General features: G+C 34.8%; 1 long non-coding RNA gene across 2 annotated transcripts; it reads right to left on the bottom strand.

Annotated features, from left to right (window-relative positions):
- Positions 1–1,201: 1,201 nt before the first annotated feature.
- On the bottom strand, positions 1,202–17,454 carry LOC122483219. 2 transcript variants are annotated; one of them, XR_006297355.1, is made up of 2 exons: positions 17,202–17,454; positions 1,202–3,389 (listed from the first exon to the last, which is right to left on the bottom strand). It is a non-coding gene; the product is annotated as an uncharacterized LOC122483219 (long non-coding RNA). The 2 variants fall into 2 exon arrangements; XR_006297354.1 differs by having other exon boundaries at positions 17,346–17,450.
- Between the last annotated feature and the right edge of the window lie 2,283 nt (positions 17,455–19,737).

Here is a 19,737-nt window from a genome sequence, read left to right on the forward strand (position 1 = left end):
GCCCATGATCCTGAGCATTCTTATTCCTAAGGGTAAGCCTTTTTTGTGTCTCAGTTTTTCTAAGTGTTAAGGAATTCTTCCATCCTGAGTGGGGCAGGTCTCTCCTCTGTTGAATTTTTAACCCCATAGCAACTGTTTTCTGGTAAGCCTTGTGTAGTCTCACTCTATGCATGTAAACCTAAGAGAGAACTTTCATTCACTCTCCAGTTCTGTGCTCTACCAATTCCATCGCCTTTAGTACCTACAAATTCTGATTTCTGATTCTTCAGCTCAGCCAGATTACCATGCTCTACTTGGACTCTAGCTTGCAATAGCCATTTGGAAATATTCTGCAGACAGAAGACAAGAATGATCATGACTTTTACTTCTTGAGTTTCCCTTCTCTCAGGCACTGCATCCTTGGGCTGCCCTGTACAATTCCTGGGTGGGTTCTTTTTTCCTATATTTTCCTCAGATTATAATATCTGAAAAGTTTCAGGGCCCCAATTCAGGGGTCAGGCAAAGTTTTTTAAAAGTTATCATTCTTGAAGTAGAGTTGTCTTCTAATATCCCAGATATATTAAATCTTCTCTAATATTGCATCCTTTTCCAGTTTCTCATGTTTATGAATGCAAACTGTATTCCAGTGGATTATTTCAGTTTGTTGAGACATGATGTAATTGCAAGCATATTCAAAAATTTGAAAACTGTGTTCTTTAAAAAGTAGGTTTATTTGATTTTTCAAAACTAATTCCTAAATGCCCAAATTCTACTGTAGTAGAATATAATGCAATTGCCGAGATTCTGTTCCACAAAAGGTAAAACCGTGAAGCAAGCTGGAATGCAAATTAACTTTATATGCCTTTATTCAACAACATCCACCATTATGTCATTCTCATGACTTGAAGATGAAACTAGGTTTCCATGTTTCTCTGTGATAAGTGGTGGGTGCATTTTTCTGAGAATGCACATCAGTTTGTCCATATGTGTAAGAAAATACTGATGCATCTTTTGACAGAAACCAAAAGCCTAATTTACACTTCAGAAATATTGCTCTCTTAGGCTATCATTTTAGGAGTGAGCAGCTACAAAATCTATAGAGTTTGTAAAACTCCTGGCTATAAATATAACTTTATTTTGAAAAATAAGTGATAAAAAGATATTTCTATACCCAGAACTATATTTCTTACACTCTCTGTCAAGCAAGTAATCTTCCAGGTGCTGAGTCAGCAGGAAATTTATTTTAGTAAGTTATATGAAGCACATTAATTTTCACCAAATCCTTAAACCTAATTCAGATATTTATATAAGCTGTATATATGCTGTCCTATCACATGGTAGTGTAAATTTCCTATAATGATATTATGCCTCTGAATTGGCTTTGGTGATCCGTGTAAAAATCTGTCGTATCTTTTTATCATCATGCCTTATGTGAAGTATACTGTCCTCAAGGGATTGCAGGATTTTACAGTATCCAAACTATCATTTTCCTGTTCCCTTTAAATACACAGAATAGCATTTCCTGCAGCCATAAGTAGGCTCAAACTTCCCCGTTGTGTCCCAGAGGATAAGCCAGTTTGGATGAATTAACTGTGAGTTGAGAGAGCACCATGGGTAATGACCAGAAAAGGATATCACAGGCAAGGAAAATGTACAGTGCCAAGATTAGAAACACTTTCACCTCATGGGCCTTGGCCTGCAAAGTCAACTTGAACCTCTGGGGACTTGAGATGAGGTTTTGTTTGTTTGCTTCTCTTGAGAAAATTGGTTTCTCATTTACATGAAAATGGGTACCAAAAGGATTATAAAATAGGCCGAAGTACTTTGGGAATTCAAAATTGCTTTACCAGAGAAATGTTTGGGGGACTTGAATGTAACTGTTAATCAAACCCCAAATATATGTATATAATCCTATCTCTAGTAAACTTCATATATGAAAATGCTGGTTAAGAGAGGTCTCCTCTTCTATATTCTTAATCATTCTCCTGTGAGGTCTTGACCTACAATCAACAAAATTATGAACATGTTTTATTTTAGGTGAATTCATTTTTCCCAAGAACAGCAAAATTAATATAAAAGCAAGTGAAAATGCTGTATTCATGAAAAATTTTTCCTTCAAGGCTTTAATTCTTTGTCCATCATGCATTCTCATCTGGGCCTACTCTGATCAACCAAAATTTACATTGCACTCCCTAAATCTCCCAGTCTCCTTTATCTACTCTTTTTTCCCTCTGGCATTCACATTTAATTGAAAAACTTATTATATTTGCTTTTTTGTCTTAGAGCGTAAGCTTCACAAGAAAGAACTTTTGTCCATTAATTATTGAGTTCTCAACAGGTCATTTTCTTTTTTGCACTTATTTTAGGCACAGGTACTATGGCCTTTTAATCTGGATTATCTTTTCAAGGATTTTTGTATGGCAAACACTCGTGGAAGAAATCACAGTATCTCCCTTGAAAGTAGAGGGGCAAGTTTTTGTGTATAATAATAAATATAGTCTCTCTCTGCAGGTCATAAGTTGGCCTGGCCATGTTTGCTGGCATCCTATCATAAAATATTGGACGTTACTGATATTCAGCTTTTCAGGAGTGTTGCAAATCCACTATGTGCAGAGAATCCTCTGAAGTCATTCCCGCTCTGTATGGCTGATGGGGTAAGGGAAACTGGTGCCAACACACATTTATATTGCCTGCTGTGCTGTCAATAAAACCTTTCTTTATCTTTGGTCCAGGATTTGTTTCTTAACCTTCTCTATGAAATCATGGCAGGTTAACTGATGAGCTTCCATGTAGGGAAAAATCTAAGACCCTTTACGGTTGTTGCCACTAATGTAACTCAAATGCCTGAAAGTATATAGGTCATTGAAGGTACTAAATGTATGCTGAATTAATGGATATGTGAATGAATTAAAAAATATATAGTACTTATGTGGATACATAATAATATTTGTGAAATGATAGATCTTGAAAGCCATCATTTTGGGGGACTAAAAATAAATTTATATGTTCACATGATTGAAATGTTGCAGAATGGAATAGTTTAGAGTTTGGGCTGTTATGTCAAACAAACATGGATTGCAGTTGGAGTCCATGCAACTGTGTGAACTTGAGAAAATAAACATTACTCATTCTTTCTCATTTGGAACTTAGAAGAAAAAATACTATAATGTCTACACTACTGTTGAGTTAGATGAGATAATACAGTAAGTAGCCTATTGAAGTTTATGGCTATCCTATTTCCCAGACTACTTTCTGAATCATCCTTATCCTGTAAGTAATATGATTGAGAGAGTCCATAAATAACTTATGTAATAAGTCTTCTTCCCTTCTTATCTGCCAGTTGCCAGTGCACTCTGTGTAACGTGCTTCATAAAACTTCTTGAATCTGCAGCTTGATATCTTTCATCCTTCTGAAAAAAAAAATCAGCCATTATCACATCAGGTATTGCTCTGCTTTATTCTTTTTCTTTCTCTTCCTTTCTCTCCCTCTTCTCCTTCTCTCCCTTTTCCATATACAAGGTCATATTCTAGAACTTCAGTTATATGTATGACAGACTTTTTAAAATCTGTATCCCCAGTATCTCCACTTCCCTTCACATACTTTTTTTAAACCATTTTGTCTCTCTGTGCTTCATTCCCAATATTTTCTTATGACCCATCTTTCAATGCCTTCCTTGTCTAACAACTATTAAACCCCTTAAATTCTTCCTTTTTGTTATACTTTTTCTGTTCTAGAAATTTCATTTTCAAAAAACACGTTTCCCATCCTCTGACAAAGATTTTGACACTTTTATTTCTATTAACATGTTCAGTTATTTTAAAGTCTCTCTAATAATTCTTTATCTCAAGATCTTAATGATTTTTATTTTCTATTTACTTGGATTTGGTCTCATTTCTTACCCTTATGTGCCTGGTGGTTGTTGTTTGAGTAATAAACATTGCATTTTTTTAACTATACTGGTGGGAGGGAGCCTGGAGGCCAAGTATAATGTAATTTGCCTTCAGGGAAAATTTATATTTGCTTCTGGCAGACGGCTAGAGATACTAGCCATTTGGATCATACAATATTAGAGAATAAGGTAATGTATATTTTTGCCTTCAATCCTTGAGGGTAGTTCTATTTGTGTCTCTTTCTTAATTGTATAATGTATCCATTTGATGCTTCTGTCCAAAGTGCTTGTGATTTCCCATGGTATTGTCTGAATGAATAACCTTCAACTCTAATTTTTGTCCTGTTAGACATAGAAGACAGTTAACATTTCTCCTCTTCTTTGGTTCATAGGTGCTTTCCTGGAGTGCACACATACCTTAGGGACAATATGATACAATATGACCCAAAAGTAACACGTCTACATGTTTCTCTCTTTTATTTCAGTGCTATAATTTTTCAGTGCCTTCAAACATATCTATACAATCTCAGCTTTTATAGATGTTTCCAGTAGATGAGTTGCCTTTACTGAAGCCCAATGCACTTCGACTTTTTCCATTTTTAGAACTTTCTCTTTATATGCAATTTAAGCAGAGCAGCAACTAATTAAGATTGGAGATAATTAATTTTTAAAACAAATTATTTATATATATATATATATATACACACACACACACACACACATACACACACACACACACACATACACACACACACACACACACACACACACGTATGTACCTGTGTGTGTATGAATTACCTGCTACAATACCTGGAATTATATTTAAAATGCATTCCATTTATATTAAAGGGATGAAAGTATAAGTAATAAACACTTTGAAAAATTTCTGGAATAATTATATATTTTTTATATTCACACCTGTAACCAATCTTGAGAACACAGACTGTTGGAAGTAGAAATATGTCTATAAAGTTAAGGAGGAGGGAAAAGACGGATCAATCTCCAGAGCTTTTAGGAATGAACCAAATGGTGCACTGAAGTTAGTCCTAAAATTTTAGGTAACCTGGGGTTATCCAGATGAAACAAATATGTGGTGGTTTTACAATAATTTCTTTGTGTAGCAGATCATAGAGGATTAAGTAAAGGGGCTTGAGAGGGAGAGAATCAATCATGTAGTGTGAGCGCTGATGGATGAGGGAACTGCTGAACAAAGGGAGGAAGGAGGACGACAAGCAGGGACCCCTTGTTTGATTAGCCTGGGGCTGGCAGCCTCTTATCTGAATAATTATACTCAGGGGTGATACTCAATGAATTCTGCTTCCACTACATTTGACTGTAGATACAAACTAATAGAACAGTGTAATCAATGAATCTTCATCTCATTTAAAGCCTTGCTGTCTCACCAGAGCACTCCCTTTTTGTTCCAGGAACATTCCCACCCCCCATTTTATTTGAGTTAAGAGTACTTAACAATCTATAAATCGTAATTTGCTTTCCAGCCCACTGACCATGACTCTCTGCACTAAATACAAGCAAAACTAAAAATCCAGTTCACTGACTAAATTATTTAACAATGACAGTAGTTTTTATATTGTGAATGATGTTAAAATAGCTGTCTCAATTCTGGACTCACTGAAGAATAGTATCTTTTTCAGTGAACTAAAGGGGAAGTTATATCTTAGATTTCCAGTCATGTTTTAAGAGTGTATTCCTTGACAAAAACTTTCTTTTTAAGAACTTGGTCAAATTTAGGTCGAGGATATGTTTTATCTTATATGTGTGAAAGGTCATTCTCTTTCCTTCAACTGTTTGAGGTCTTAACTATATATTGCTCCCCTCCCGGCATTATTGGGATACAATTGACATATAACATTGTGTAAATATAAGGTGTACAACGTGTTGATTTGATACACTTAAAGATCGCAAAATTAGCACACCCATCATCTCATATAATTATCATTGTGTGTGTGGTGAGGGCGTTTAAGATCTCACTTAGTAACTTTCAAGTATATACTACGATATTGTTAACTATAGTCACCATGCTGTGCATTAGATACCCAGACTAACTAACATCTCCCCATTTCCCCCACACTCTCCCCCTGGCAACCACCATTCTACTCTGTTTCTAGGAGTTCAGCTCTGTTAGAGTCCACATATAAAGAAGATCTTACAGTATTTGTCTTTTTCCCTCTGACTTAACTTCATTTAACATAACACCTTCAAGGTCAGTCCTTGTTTGTCACAAAAATCAGGATTTTCTTTTTTACTTGTGGCTGATTCTCTCATTTGCTATATCTATATATCTACATCTATATTTTCATCTGTTTATAGGTGGACATTTAGGATGTTTCCATCTCGTTGAGAACCTGATTTCACTTTTATATATACACCCATTTACATTCCGACCAAAAATGCGCAAGCGTTCCTATTGTTCTACATTCTTGCCAAAACTTTTTAGCTCTTATTTTTTTTTATAATAGCCATTCTAACAGATGAGAGATAATATCACATTGTGGCTTTAATTTGCATTTTCCTGATGATTAGTGATATTCACCGTCTTTTAATATAACTGTTACCCATTTGTATGCCTTCTTTTGGAAAAAAAAATATCTATTCAGGTCCTCTGTCCATTATTTAATTACTGATTGTGTTTATTTGGTTTGGTTTGGTATTGAGGTTTAGGACTTGTTTCTACATATTGGAGGTTAACCCCATATCACATAGTTTGCAGATATTTTCTCCCCTTCTCTTGGTTGCCCTTTCAGTTTGTTGATGGTTTCCTTTGCTGTGCAGATACTTTTTAGTTGGATACAGTCTTACATGTTAATTTTTGCTTTTGCTGCTTATGCTTTGGTGTCATATCCAAAAAATCATGGCCAAGTTTAATGTCCAAAAGACTTTTTCTTCTGTTTTTCTTGTTTTATGGTTTCAAATATTAGGTTTAAGTCTTTAATTAATTTTAATTTAATTTTTATGAGTGTTGTAACATTTCATTTTTTGTATATGTGTATCTGGTTTTGCCAGCGCCATTATTGAAGAGAATTTATTTCCCCATTGAGTACTGTTCACTCCTCTGTCAAACATTACTAGATGGTGTATATAGGAGTTCACTTCTGGTCTCTAGATTCAGTTCCTTTGGTATACATGCCTGTTTTTAAAGCTAGTACTGTACTATTTTGATTACTGTAGCTTTGCAACATAGTTTAATATCAAAAAGTGTGATATCTCTGGCTTTGTTTTTCTTTCTCAGCACTTCATTGACTATTTAAGATCTTTTGTGGTTCAATATGAATTTTAAGATTGTGTTTTCCGTATCTTTGAAAAAAATGACTTTGGAATTTTGACAGGAGTTTTGTTGCATCTGTAGATGGCTGTGGGTATAATCATTTTAATAATAATAATTTTTCAGGATGCCTATATAAGATTTCCATTTATTTGTGTATTCTTCCATTTATTTCAGTAACATTTTAGAGTTTTCAGTGTATAGATCTTTCACTTCCTGGTTGGATTTATTCCAAACCATTTTATTTTTTTTGATGCTATTGCAAATAGGACTGTTTTCTTATTTCTTTTTCAGATACTCCATTTTTAGTGTATAGAAACAAAACTAATTAGTGTATATTGACCTGCATTCTTCAACTTTACTTAATTTGTTAATTATTTTGGAAGTCTTTATTTTTCTTGACTGATTTCTCTGGCTAGGATTTCCATTACTACATTGAATAAGAATGGTGAGAATGCACATCCTTGATCTGTTCCTAATTTTAGAGAAAAAAAAAACTTTTAGTTTTTTAGCTTTTACTATGTTGTTAGTTGAGAGCTTATCATATATGGCCTTTATTATATTCAGGTACATTCTTTACCCACTTTATTAAAGGTTTTTTTTTATCATGAAAGGATTTATATGCTGTCAAATTATATTTTGCATTTATCAAAATAACTATGATTTTTATCATTCTATTACTTTGATGTATCACATTTACTGATTTGCATATGTTGAACCTTCATCACATCCCAGGGATACATTGCTCTTGATGCTAATATATTATTCTTTTAATATGCTGTTGTATTTGTTTTGCTAATGTCAGAATTTTTCCATCTGTGCTCATCAGTGATATTGGCCTGTAGTTTGCCTGTAGTGTCCCTATCTTGCTTTGGTATCAAGGTAATGCTGGTCTTAAAAATGAGTTCGGGAGTACTCCTCTTTAGTTTTTTTTGGAAGTGTTTAAAAATTGGCATCACTTTTTCCTTTGATAGGATTCACCAGTGAAATCATCTGATCCTGGGCTTTTCTTTGCTGGAAGGCTTTTGATTACTGATTCTGTCTCATTACTTATTATTGGTCTCTTCAGATTTTCTTTTTCTTCATGATTCAGTGTTGGTAAGATATATATTTCTAACAGTTTATTTCTTGATTAGTTGATACTTAGTTGTTCATATTAGTCTTCTATGATCTTTGATTTCTGTGGCATCAGCTATAAGGTAACCTTTCATTTCTGATTTTAGTCTTTTTCTTAGTCTCATTAAAGATTTGTCAATTTTATCTTTTCAAAAAAAACCAAAAGCTGATCTTTTGTCTTTTCTGTTTCATTTATTTCCATTACAGTCATTGTTTTTTCCTTCCTTCTGCTAACATTGGGCTTTTACATATATACACACACACACATATATAGATACATATACACATATATAGATATATAGATATATTTGTATATATATGTACATATATGTATGTATATACATGTGTATATATGTATGTGTGTGTATATATATGTATATGTGTGTGTGTGTATGTGTGTGTGCGCGCGCGCGTGTGTGTGTGTATAAAGTTCTTTGAGATATAAAGTTAGTGGTTTACTTAAGATTTTTGTTTTGGGGCACCTGGGTGGCTTAGTTGGTTAAGCCTCCAACTTTGTCTCAGGTCATGATCCTGCGGTTGGCCCGTTGGACTCTGTGCTGACAGCTCAGAGCCTGGAGTCTGCTTCAGATTCTGTGTCTCCCTTTCCATCTGCTTCTCCCCAATATTCATTCATCCATTCATATTCTCTCTCTCTCTCAAAAATAATAAACATTTTTTTGTTTTTTTCTTAACGTAGGCTTTTACTGCTATACACTTTCTCCTTAAAACTGCTTATTCAGCATCCTATAGGTTTTGATGTTTTGCTTCCAGGCCCATTTGCTGACAGCTTCCCCTTTGCTTTCCCAAGGGCTGTGCTAAAGTTTAAGTTTGTGGTTCTTACTGGTCCACAGATTCAAGCAGGTTTTCTAAACATGCTCACTGTCTGCCAAAGGTCACTCTCGTTGCAGTCAGGAGTCTGCACGAGGAGCCAGCCATGGGGTAGAAAGGTATGTGGATTAGGCATCTCAAGCACTGGATGGAGGCCAGTTTGGGGAATCAGTTTGCAGGGCACCCTTGTGGCTAGTGTGTGGGTCTCCTGATGGAGTTTACAATACACTTAGTAAAATATGCATCCCTTTGATGCATTCCAGGGCACTGCTATTCTCCCCACCATTCACATCTCCACTCCTCAACCTTCACCACCTTCAGGTAACTTACAATTCAGTACTCTGGATGGGAGAGGGAAACTGGCCTCTTTGGCAGCATGCCAAACATGTAGGAAAGCGTAGCACTCAGACCTACATATGCTCACTCCTTCATTCCCTATTGCTCTTGTGCTGTATTTGGGGAGGGTTGATAAAGTTAAAATCAGACTGTTGCTCTTACTCTCTCAAAAGCATCCAATCTCAGATCTTTTTGTTTCGATAGTGTCTGGGAACTTCACCAGATCCTGGACTTCTACAAAGGTTCTCTTGTACATGAGTGATTGTCTAAATCCCTGTTCTCAAGGGGCTTCCAGACTATAGACAGGAGGAATGGAGCAGGTTCATAGGCCACCTCACAGTCTGCAGCTGGTACCAAGCTCTGTCTATTATTCGTTGCATGGATGGGCAAGATGCTTTCTGTGTCCCTTGGTGTATGGTGCTGGTTCCCACAGCTCCCACAAAGGCACTTTTGTCCATGGAAGGATGCCAAATTTACTTGTCATTGTTGAGTAGGGGATATTTTGAAAGACATCTTCAGCCATCTTGCTTGACATATTGCTTTTTCATCAATTCTTTTTCATGAATTATGAAACTATGTGAATTTTCTCTAAGAAACTTTTAAAAATTCACAGAATACTTTTAATCAAGAAAAATATTTTAGGTATGCATATTTATATACATACAGTTCAACATCTCAAGTTCAGCATCTAGAGTACCTCACTCTAAGTACACCTTCTGTTTAATTCATACAGTGTAAGTGCACATTTACTGAATTGCTTGAGGAACATTTGCTGAATTGCTTCAGCTAATTAAGCCCAAGGCATAGATTCAATTTCCATATAGGCCAATGCTCAAAAGGAGTGACATCTTCTCTGAATATTTCTTATATCCCTTTTCTTTTTCTCTCTTCTTTTAATGTATAAATCACATCCTTTTTCTTGTTCTTTCCTTCCCTCATCTGCTTCCTCTTTGCCTCCTACATAGATTTCTTAAATTTCCTGTAACTTACAAGACATATTTATAATTCCCAAAGTATTCAGATACGTGTGGCAAAAATAATAAAAGTTGCACCCTCCTCACTGTGGATTACGTATACAACATATATGTATATATTCTTGAATATAGTACATAGGCATGAAATTTGCACATCCTGCTTTACTTGAATAACTACACATTTGTCTGACATTAAGGGTAGATTATAAGAAAAATGCAAATGTAGGCAGATGTATGTAAAGTCATTTTTATAATAGATTCAGTATTAAGAAGAAACATGAGGATGTTTCCAAATCTGTTTTTATTGAGTCTTGACTCAGAAATATCAAATATATTTTTGTATTTTGTGAACTTTTATAGAAAAGTCTTGCTAATTTATATACATTAATTTTATATATCCAGTAGCAAAAGGCCTTTATTGACAAATATACAATAAAAGCCCTAGGGAAAGTCTTGAAAAATTTGAGTCTAAGCCACTGTTATTTCAGAGATATTTGAGATGTTTGTTTTAACTGTAAATGCAGGAGCTATATACAAGTAGTTACTTATGTAGCTATATAAGTCCATTACACTGACTGCCAATGAAGTACAGCTTCGTGAATCCAGTTTTAAGTTTTCGATCCATGAATATGCAGTAAAAAAAAGAGTCTCAAGATACCTTTCTTGGGCTATGTTTTCATTGGACAAATTCAGCATGTTTCAAAAGATATGCATATTTGGCTTACACTGTAGTGTGAACATATTGGTGGATTATAAAATAGACAAGCTTCATGGGCTGTTTCATTTCCAGTCTTAGTGAAATGGAGACAATTTTTAAATAAGCTAATAATAAGCACTTCTATTTTTATCCATCCTGAGTATATGACCTATGTTTCAGTTGATATATACTGCCTCTTCCTGAAGTGTGGATTAAATTTTGTTGCAGAAGTAATGAAAAGAGAGAAATAATACTTAGCTGTTGACATTCCAAAATAAAATTTGGAATCATGGCCAAGCTATTGATTTGAGAAAGTGCATTTCAGTGATCTATTCCAGAGATTTCAAATTATACAGTCTTTTAATACCTATTTAAAGGTACCTATTTTTCCATTTAAGTCTTATACAGAGAGTTTAGAGTCAGGGGAAGGAAAAAATGAGTTGGGAGAAAGAGCATTTGAGCGTAAGAAGTTCTTTCTTTCTGGCTCTGGAGAATTCTGGAAAGAGAGAATTGATCCTGTTTCCTTTGAGGACAGGATTACCTGGTCCCAACCCAGAATACAACCATGTAAACTAGTCTTTAATATATTTCTTCCCTTTCTTTCCTGAAAGTTTGGTGGAAAGGCAGTGGAAGACAGGTATTTCAGGAACAAACCTGAAAATTCCTCTCTCAATTAAGTATGCCTTAGGAACTCTGATATCTCCGCTCTGGAAATTGTTACTTTATGACAGCCTTTGGTTTTTTCCCAGCTTCCTAAAATAATCATCAGCTTTCCACCCCAAATTACTCTATAATACACTGAGTAGATCTCTGGAATGATACATGAAAAGATCTGTGATGTAATGAAGAGAAGGGAGGGTTGGAGTTTACTCAGATATGTCAAGAAAATTGCACCTTATATGGAACTCATAGCCAAGGCAAAATAGGAAAATATAATTGAAAAGGAAGAAAGAATAAAGTGTGAAGCCAAAGGCTTGGGTGATAAGAATACAAATACACATATCTAGTCCAGCATCACTATAAAAGCAGAGCTCATAAAAACAATCAATATCCCAGAGACACTAGAATTGAATTATGCCTTAATCAACAGCTCTCCCTTCTCTCATCCAGTTTGATTAAAACCCTATTATTGTATTGGCTGTTTTGGAATTAAAGATCATATGCCTCATACTTAAAATGCACTGATTTAAAGAAAGCCCAGCTACATGGCTTAACTACTAAACCTACAGCAATCTCCAGATCTTAACCACACTGGGTAGTCCTAGACTTAGCGACAAATAATTACAAAATCTTCCTTTCAAGAGACCCATTCAAACATGATATAATTTCATAAAATTAATACAACAAAAGTTGTTTAAACATGGCTAATATCTTTAGAATAGTCTGAGTCAGAACTCTGAAGGATTCCTAGGACCCACTAGAGGAGATTGTTAAGACTCTAATGGCTAAAAAATACCCAACAGAATTTCTGGAAATATGGTTTCAGAACTAAGCATTACCTATTCTGAATTCAAAATATATAAAAATAAGTGTAACATAACCACATCACATTGAATTTCATGCACATTTTTTAGTCATGACAACAACATAAATGTGTTTCAATGGAGACTTCTAATTTCTATGGCCTCATCCAAATGCAATGCAAAAATGGAATGTTTGTATTATAATAGATCCCTAAGGATGAACATATGCAAATGTGACCAACACATTCCCTACCCATGTGGAACTCATAGCCTAGTAGACTTGCTTATGATACATAAAAAGGAGATAATGACATAATTAATTCTTTAGTCTATTTTCCCATCTGTGATGGACCCTCACCTCTTTTTACATGTGCTTATTTACACAAGACTGTCATTTGCATTATGAAGCTGAAAGAATGTCTATCATTGTGGTGCTCGGATGTCATCTGGTTGTTCTTAGCCGCTGTGTATCTTAAGTAAATGAGCCCTCCTGCTTCTCCCTTCATCTATACGCTCCCCTCCCCACCCCACCCCCACCCCCCACACAGAAGTATAAATGGCAGAAAACAAGAACCTTTAAAGCCCCCTGAACATTTCTTAGGACTTACACTGTTGACTTCCTAGAATTGCGGATATTAACACTAGAGGTCAAATTTATCTCCTTCTAAACATTATGTATACAGTATATCCTTATGGCATAATTTAAAGAAAATATTCATAAACTAGTATGCATTATGGAAGATTTTAGAGACAAATATGTAACAAATGATGTTAGTGGGACAAATTCTTATTATACCACTTGGGGTGTTCAACACCAGTGATTTTTAGTGGTCCTTTATTTTATTTTTCAATCTGTCTCAATTTTGTTAGCTCCTCCATTTCCCTTTTGTCATCATTTGGCTCTTTACCAATTACCTTACTGTGGGTTCTAATAGAACTTACCAATACCATTTGTTTTGGTGCTGTGGTTGTGTGTCTGTGCATATGTGTGCAGGTGCACATGTGGTGGGAGGGAGGTGTATTTGATATTGCAGTTATTTAGTGGTTACAAGATAGATAATGGGTTGTTAGTTTCTTCTGGAATCAGTTTTCTTGAGCTATATTTTGCTAGGAATATGTACATTTTCAAATTTGTTGACATAAATATGTGAATATTTTCTTATTTTTTGAGTTCTATATTTTATAAGGTATACAAAAGTATACATGATGAATTTTTATTTATGTGCATGTGCATATAATTACCACCTGATCAAGATAAAAAGCAAATGCTTTTTTTGAAATTAAAAAAAAAAAAAGAAAAAGAAAATGTAGTACACCAATGGGTTTTCTTGGGCCCCTTCAGAAGTGAGTGATGCCCATCAAATTTCCATCTTTATAGATTAGTTTTGATGAATTTTGAAATTCATTTAAGTGAAATAATATAGATTTTTTTTAACCAGGCTTATTTCATTCAACATTATGTCTGGGAGATTATTCATGTGTTGTCTCTCCAGTTTTTTTTTTAATTGTTGTATATAATTCTATTGTGTAAATAACTTTTTTTCAAACTATTTCATGATTTCCATGTGGTTGCACAATTGAGCCTTGAATTAGAATTTTTTTTTGTAAGTTGTAAAAATATCAGGTATTTCTACCTATAGTTTTGTTGTAGATTTGTATTTTAGTAGTATTGTGGTCAGATAAAATAATCTGACCATATCAATCATTTCACATTTGTTGAAATTTGCTTTAAACCAAGGTTATAGTCCATTTTTAAAATGTGCTATTTATACTTTAAGAGAATGTGTAATTTAGAGTTTTGTAGTTATTCTTTAACCATCTATCATCTAATGACTAAATACTATTGATATTGTCTATTTCCCTATAGATTTGGTCTGCATTTTCTTTTTTACTTGAGACATAATTGACATATCACCTTTTGCAAGTTTAAGTTATATAAATTATTCATATGATACATTTATATATTGCAGTAGGAGTACCACTTTAGTGTTAGCTCACACCTCTATTGATATCTAGTGTCTTAGGAACTTTAAAGTTTATAATAAAGTATTGACTATAATTTCTATTTTATCTATTAGATTTCCAATATTTCCATATCTAGTTCCAAGTTTGTACTCTTTTTTTTTATTTTTAAAAAAAAAATTTTTTTTACGTTTATTTTTGAGACAGAGAGAGACAGCATGAACGGGGGAGGGGCAGAGAGAGAGGGAGACACAGAACCAGAAGCAGGCTCCAGGCTCTGAGCCATCAGCCCAGAGCCCGTCGCGGGGCTCGAACTCACGGTCTGTGAGATCATGACCTGAGCTGAAGTCGGACGCTTAACCGACCGAGCCACCCAGGCGACCCCCAAGTTTGTACTCTTAAAGTGTTTACCAAATTACCCCACCTCCTAACTCCTCGAAATGAGAAACAGATTTTAAACTCTCCAAATATATTAAGGATTTGACCATATTTTTATATATGACTTACTGTTTTTTGCTTGATGTATTTATATGCTAAGATATTAGATAAACATTTGAATTATTATACCATTTATTGAATTTCAGTTTTTAACTATGAAATGACTTATCCTTAATAACATAATTTGCCTTAAAATTTTTATGATACACCCATATAAGTTCTTTTATGTAGAAAGAACATAATAGAACAAAATATATTCATTTTTAAGAACTCAGTTAAAAATCTTTGGGTACTGCTTCTATTTATTTATTTTTGAAATGTTAATTGTATTATCAGAACTCAAGAAAGATGTCTCCATGAAGTGATAAAGTATTATGACGGAAACATGTTATGTTTAGCAAACTACATCTACCATTTTGATTTAGGCATAAATTAATATAAAAGTAAATAGTCCACTGAGACTTCTATTTAAATACTAGTTTATTGCCAAAAACCAGAGTTAAAGTCCAATGATTAACTGCACCTATACTTAATGAAAAATAATCCTCCTCTTTTTTCATAGTTACCTATACCTCTAAACACACACATCAAATTATGGGTGCTTCCAGAAATCACTACATCTACATTTCATAACATAAATATTTTATCTTTTGAAATGTTACCTATGATACTGAGAACATAGTAATTCCTGATTCTGTGATCTCTTAAAATAAAAGAACTAAGATTAACTAGAGATCCCTAGGAAAGTGTAAATTTTTAATGAACAAAAAAGCAGTACAAGTGGTCTGATATATAAGGTAACTGCGAAAGAATGTGTGGCAAAATTTTAAGAGGAATTGCCTGCATTTATGATCATGAGTAACATCAGTGGCCAAGAGTGTTCATAGAGTCTCACCAAATTTGAATGTGAATCAATTATCCACCAGGCAATAGAGGACTACTGTGTCAATGAAAAACACTACAATTGTGATCCTTTGGCACATTTTTCTCCCAGTAATTTCAGTTTTCTTCAGTTGTTGAAAGAAAGATGAACCAAGGCTGACTATCAATAACATAATCCATTATGGCAACCACTTGGCATATGATTGGACTCCTGAGTATATCTAATGTATCCCATTAATGTACACTAGGCAAAATCTCCCATACTTTTGTCCAACCTTCCTGAAGGTTTCCTGCTAATTAGACTCTGTAGAGGCAGGCTGCATCTTCAGAATCCAGCCTTTAATGTTCCCTTTACCTATTTAGCTAAGAAGTCAGAACCTTCATTTGCATGAGAGTTTTAACTTCAAAACATGTCATTGTCTGCTTTTAGCATTTTCTCTGTAAACCTAAGAAGATAGCAAATAATACCTTTGAAGCACACTCAGTGTCTGGACCAGAAGAGATACTGAGATACTTGACAGTAGCTTATAGAAGTTATAAAAGTCCACAATTGAAAGCAGTTGTTTAATTCAGGGTTTACTTTTATTTCTTAGCAAATACAGGATGCAGACCATGAGGGATGAGGGGTGTTGAATTGATAATGCTCAGAAAAATGCATGTGTCTTCATGTGTTTTCCATCCATGTGGCATAGACTGTGCTGCTGTGTTTCTGAATTTTATTATTTAATTGAGCTGCATTAGTGATATTGTATAAGACACCTAAAGATTCCAGTGATTTAACCCAGATGTGAGGGTTCAGCCAACTGAATTTCCTAGTCATATATTTGAAAATTAGATAAAAATGGAATTTGGTTTAGATGTGCTTTGATTTAAAATTTTGCTTTCACCATGGATGTCAATTATACAAATACATTATACATTATTCACCTATTTCTCTCTCTTATTTTTCTTTATCCTGATGTAAACATTACTTGAATTCTTTAAAACTTGATTTAAAAATTGATCTTTATTTTGTAAAAATTATCCATGATGATTTTACACAGAATTTCATGGGAATTTATATTCATTGTTATCAATTTTTGTTCATACATAATTTGCACATAAAGGAATGAGTTACTAACAGAAGCAGTCCTAAAAATGGTCAAAAGGAAAAAGGTTGGAAGGGAAATTATTGAAATAAAGATGATACTTTATAAATGTTGATCTATGAAAAATATTTTAATATACTGGTGTTACCAATATTTTGAGTTTACAATGACACTGGGAAGCAAAGATGAAGACAAATTTAGCAACTTTCAGCATCAAAATCTAATTGTTAATTGAGGTGTCTTGGCTACTGCACACAGAACTTACCTGAACTCACTGGTCCTGCTTGAAATCTGTCTCAGATGTACCATCTCCATTTTACTGTGGACTGCTGAGAACATCTGATTTTATCACTTGACAAGTATGACAAAATTGAGCTATTCATAGATAGCTCACTTGGTGCCTACTCACCCTGGTGTCCCATGGCCAAGTGTTCTTTCTTTGCTATGATCTGGTAACACAAGATCTGTTTATGGAAGACTGTAAAACACCCTGCTACAGAGGGCATAGACTTATCTAAAGTCCCAGGATTCTACATTGTGACTACACCACCCTCTAGAACTTTCTGTGAGTTCCATATTTCATCCCTATCTACCACTGACCTTTCTAACATTCTAGGTCCTGTGAATAATATCTCCAGAAGGGCTGATTGCATTGTGGCCATACCTACTATAGTGCCTTTCTCCAAGCTCCACTCAAAGCTGGAAGCCTTCTGTGCCAATATTCCTAGGATTGCATTGCCTCCAGAATACAAAGGAAGCTACCATACAACATGTTATTTCTCCCTAATGAGGAATGCAAGATATAGTAATTGGTCTTTACTTTGAAGAGGGTATTGTGACCACTGCACCCATAAAAATTGATGGCCAGTTCATGAATCTTGATAGGATTTCTCTCCCACTCTATAAGTCTTACTAAGTCTTCCATTGTTCTAGCCACCTTGATTTCTCTTTCAAATCTGCACACTGTTGTCAATGTAATAGATAAGTGTGGTTTCTTTGATCCCATACACAGTAGATTGAAAAGATCCAGATCTCTTCAGATTATATAATAACAGGGTAGAGGTACAAACATAGCCCTGAGACAAAACTATAAATGAATATTTTCCATTCCGTGTGAATGCAAACCATTTCTGAACATCTTTTTGATTGTAACAGAAAATAGCATATTGACTAAATTAATAGCCACATACCCTGGGCTGCGGTGTCTGCTCTAAAAATTACAGTACACACAACAAAACAGTTGTGATCAGGGCTTCTACTTGGTTAAGTCAGTGATAGTCTATGATCCTTCTCCAGGATCCATCTGGTTTCCAAGAGCCAGGATGGCATGTTAAATGGATTTACTACAGGCTCCAGCAAATATGATTTCTTTAGGTCTTTTAATGGTAGTGTTAATCTCTGCCATTCTGGCCTATGTGGATGTCTGTGCATGTTGAGTAAAGACATATAGAGTTTTTCATTTGTCATTCCTTATAATGATAGTTCTTAATCCATAAATCCGACATCTGAAAACATGAAATTAGAGTTACTCCAACCATCAAATGAATGAATTCCAACAATGCACTCAGAGTCTCCGGGAAGAAAAAACACACACACATACACACTCTGGCATACTGGATGGGTTTGTGGACAAAGTGTACTTACTGTTAACTAAATTTTAACAAGATTCCATTTGAAAATTATCAGAATCTGGTACACTCCAGTTATAATGGGGCCATCATGATCCTTTGGGTCTCCAGCTGTGGGTTTCAATTCAGTTCCTATATTCGACAGTTGTCAGAATGTCTTGTCATTCCCCATTTTCTCAGATACAGTCACTTGAGTGATTGGCCATAGGTATCCATGGGGAAAGACTGGGAAATCTTCACAGTGTATTTTCCCTTTGGTACTGCAGGGTTTTCGTCCAAGGGACTCAGTACCCTTTTTAATCAGTGGATTCTGGATCTGCAAATCAGTTCAGGTCTTACAACTGTGCAAGGGATAATAACCTTCTTTCCCCCTGGAAACAAATGTCTTCCTGCATCCTTTCTTTTGTTCTTGATTTTTTGTTTAGTAACAGGTATTGAATGGCATTCTTGTTCTCTATTTTACCTTTATGGAAACATACTACATTAACCATTTCAACTGCCCACAGATAAAATGTCCTTCCCAATCTTTTGTAAGTTGTTATGACAATGAAGATTCCTGGTATCTAGTGGTTAAAGTGGGACCAATTGGCCCATTATCTTAGGACCTCATCATCTCCATGTATGTTTATGATAAGGCTATGTGACTGCCTTCCACAGCCAGCTCTGATTTGCAGAGCAGAATCATCACAGAATTTTTTAGTAATATTGGCATTATTTCTCCAGTGCATTCCTAATGTCCTTGATCAGTGATAGGTATCCTGAGCCTTCTTAAGGAAGATAACTCACCAGCAGATCTTCTAGCTTTACAGCATATATATCTCCCAACATGTTTACTTCCCTTAGCCTCTTTATTTCTTCCTCTACCATGTGTCAGGACAACTTAGATATTTCTACTATATTGAGTATAGGGTGTTTTTGTTTGTTTTGTGTTTTGTTTTTTGTTTTTTTTCCCCCAGGCTTATGAGAGCTATACACACCGTGAATTTTCCCTGTCATTTCAGGTCATTGCTAGTGTGTTAAGTCCCATACCTCAGGAAAGTATCACTTGCACAATAAAGTTTTTAGTATCCGGTCTTAAACTCTAGTCCTGTTGATCAGAATCCTAAAAATCCAATGCTACAAATATTCCCCCTAGCTCCAACTGGTACATGCAAACTAGCTTTTTTTTAAAGG

Source organism: Prionailurus bengalensis, chromosome D1, assembly GCF_016509475.1.
Source record: "Prionailurus bengalensis isolate Pbe53 chromosome D1, Fcat_Pben_1.1_paternal_pri, whole genome shotgun sequence".
In the NCBI taxonomy this organism is placed as follows: domain Eukaryota; kingdom Metazoa; phylum Chordata; class Mammalia; order Carnivora; family Felidae; genus Prionailurus; species Prionailurus bengalensis.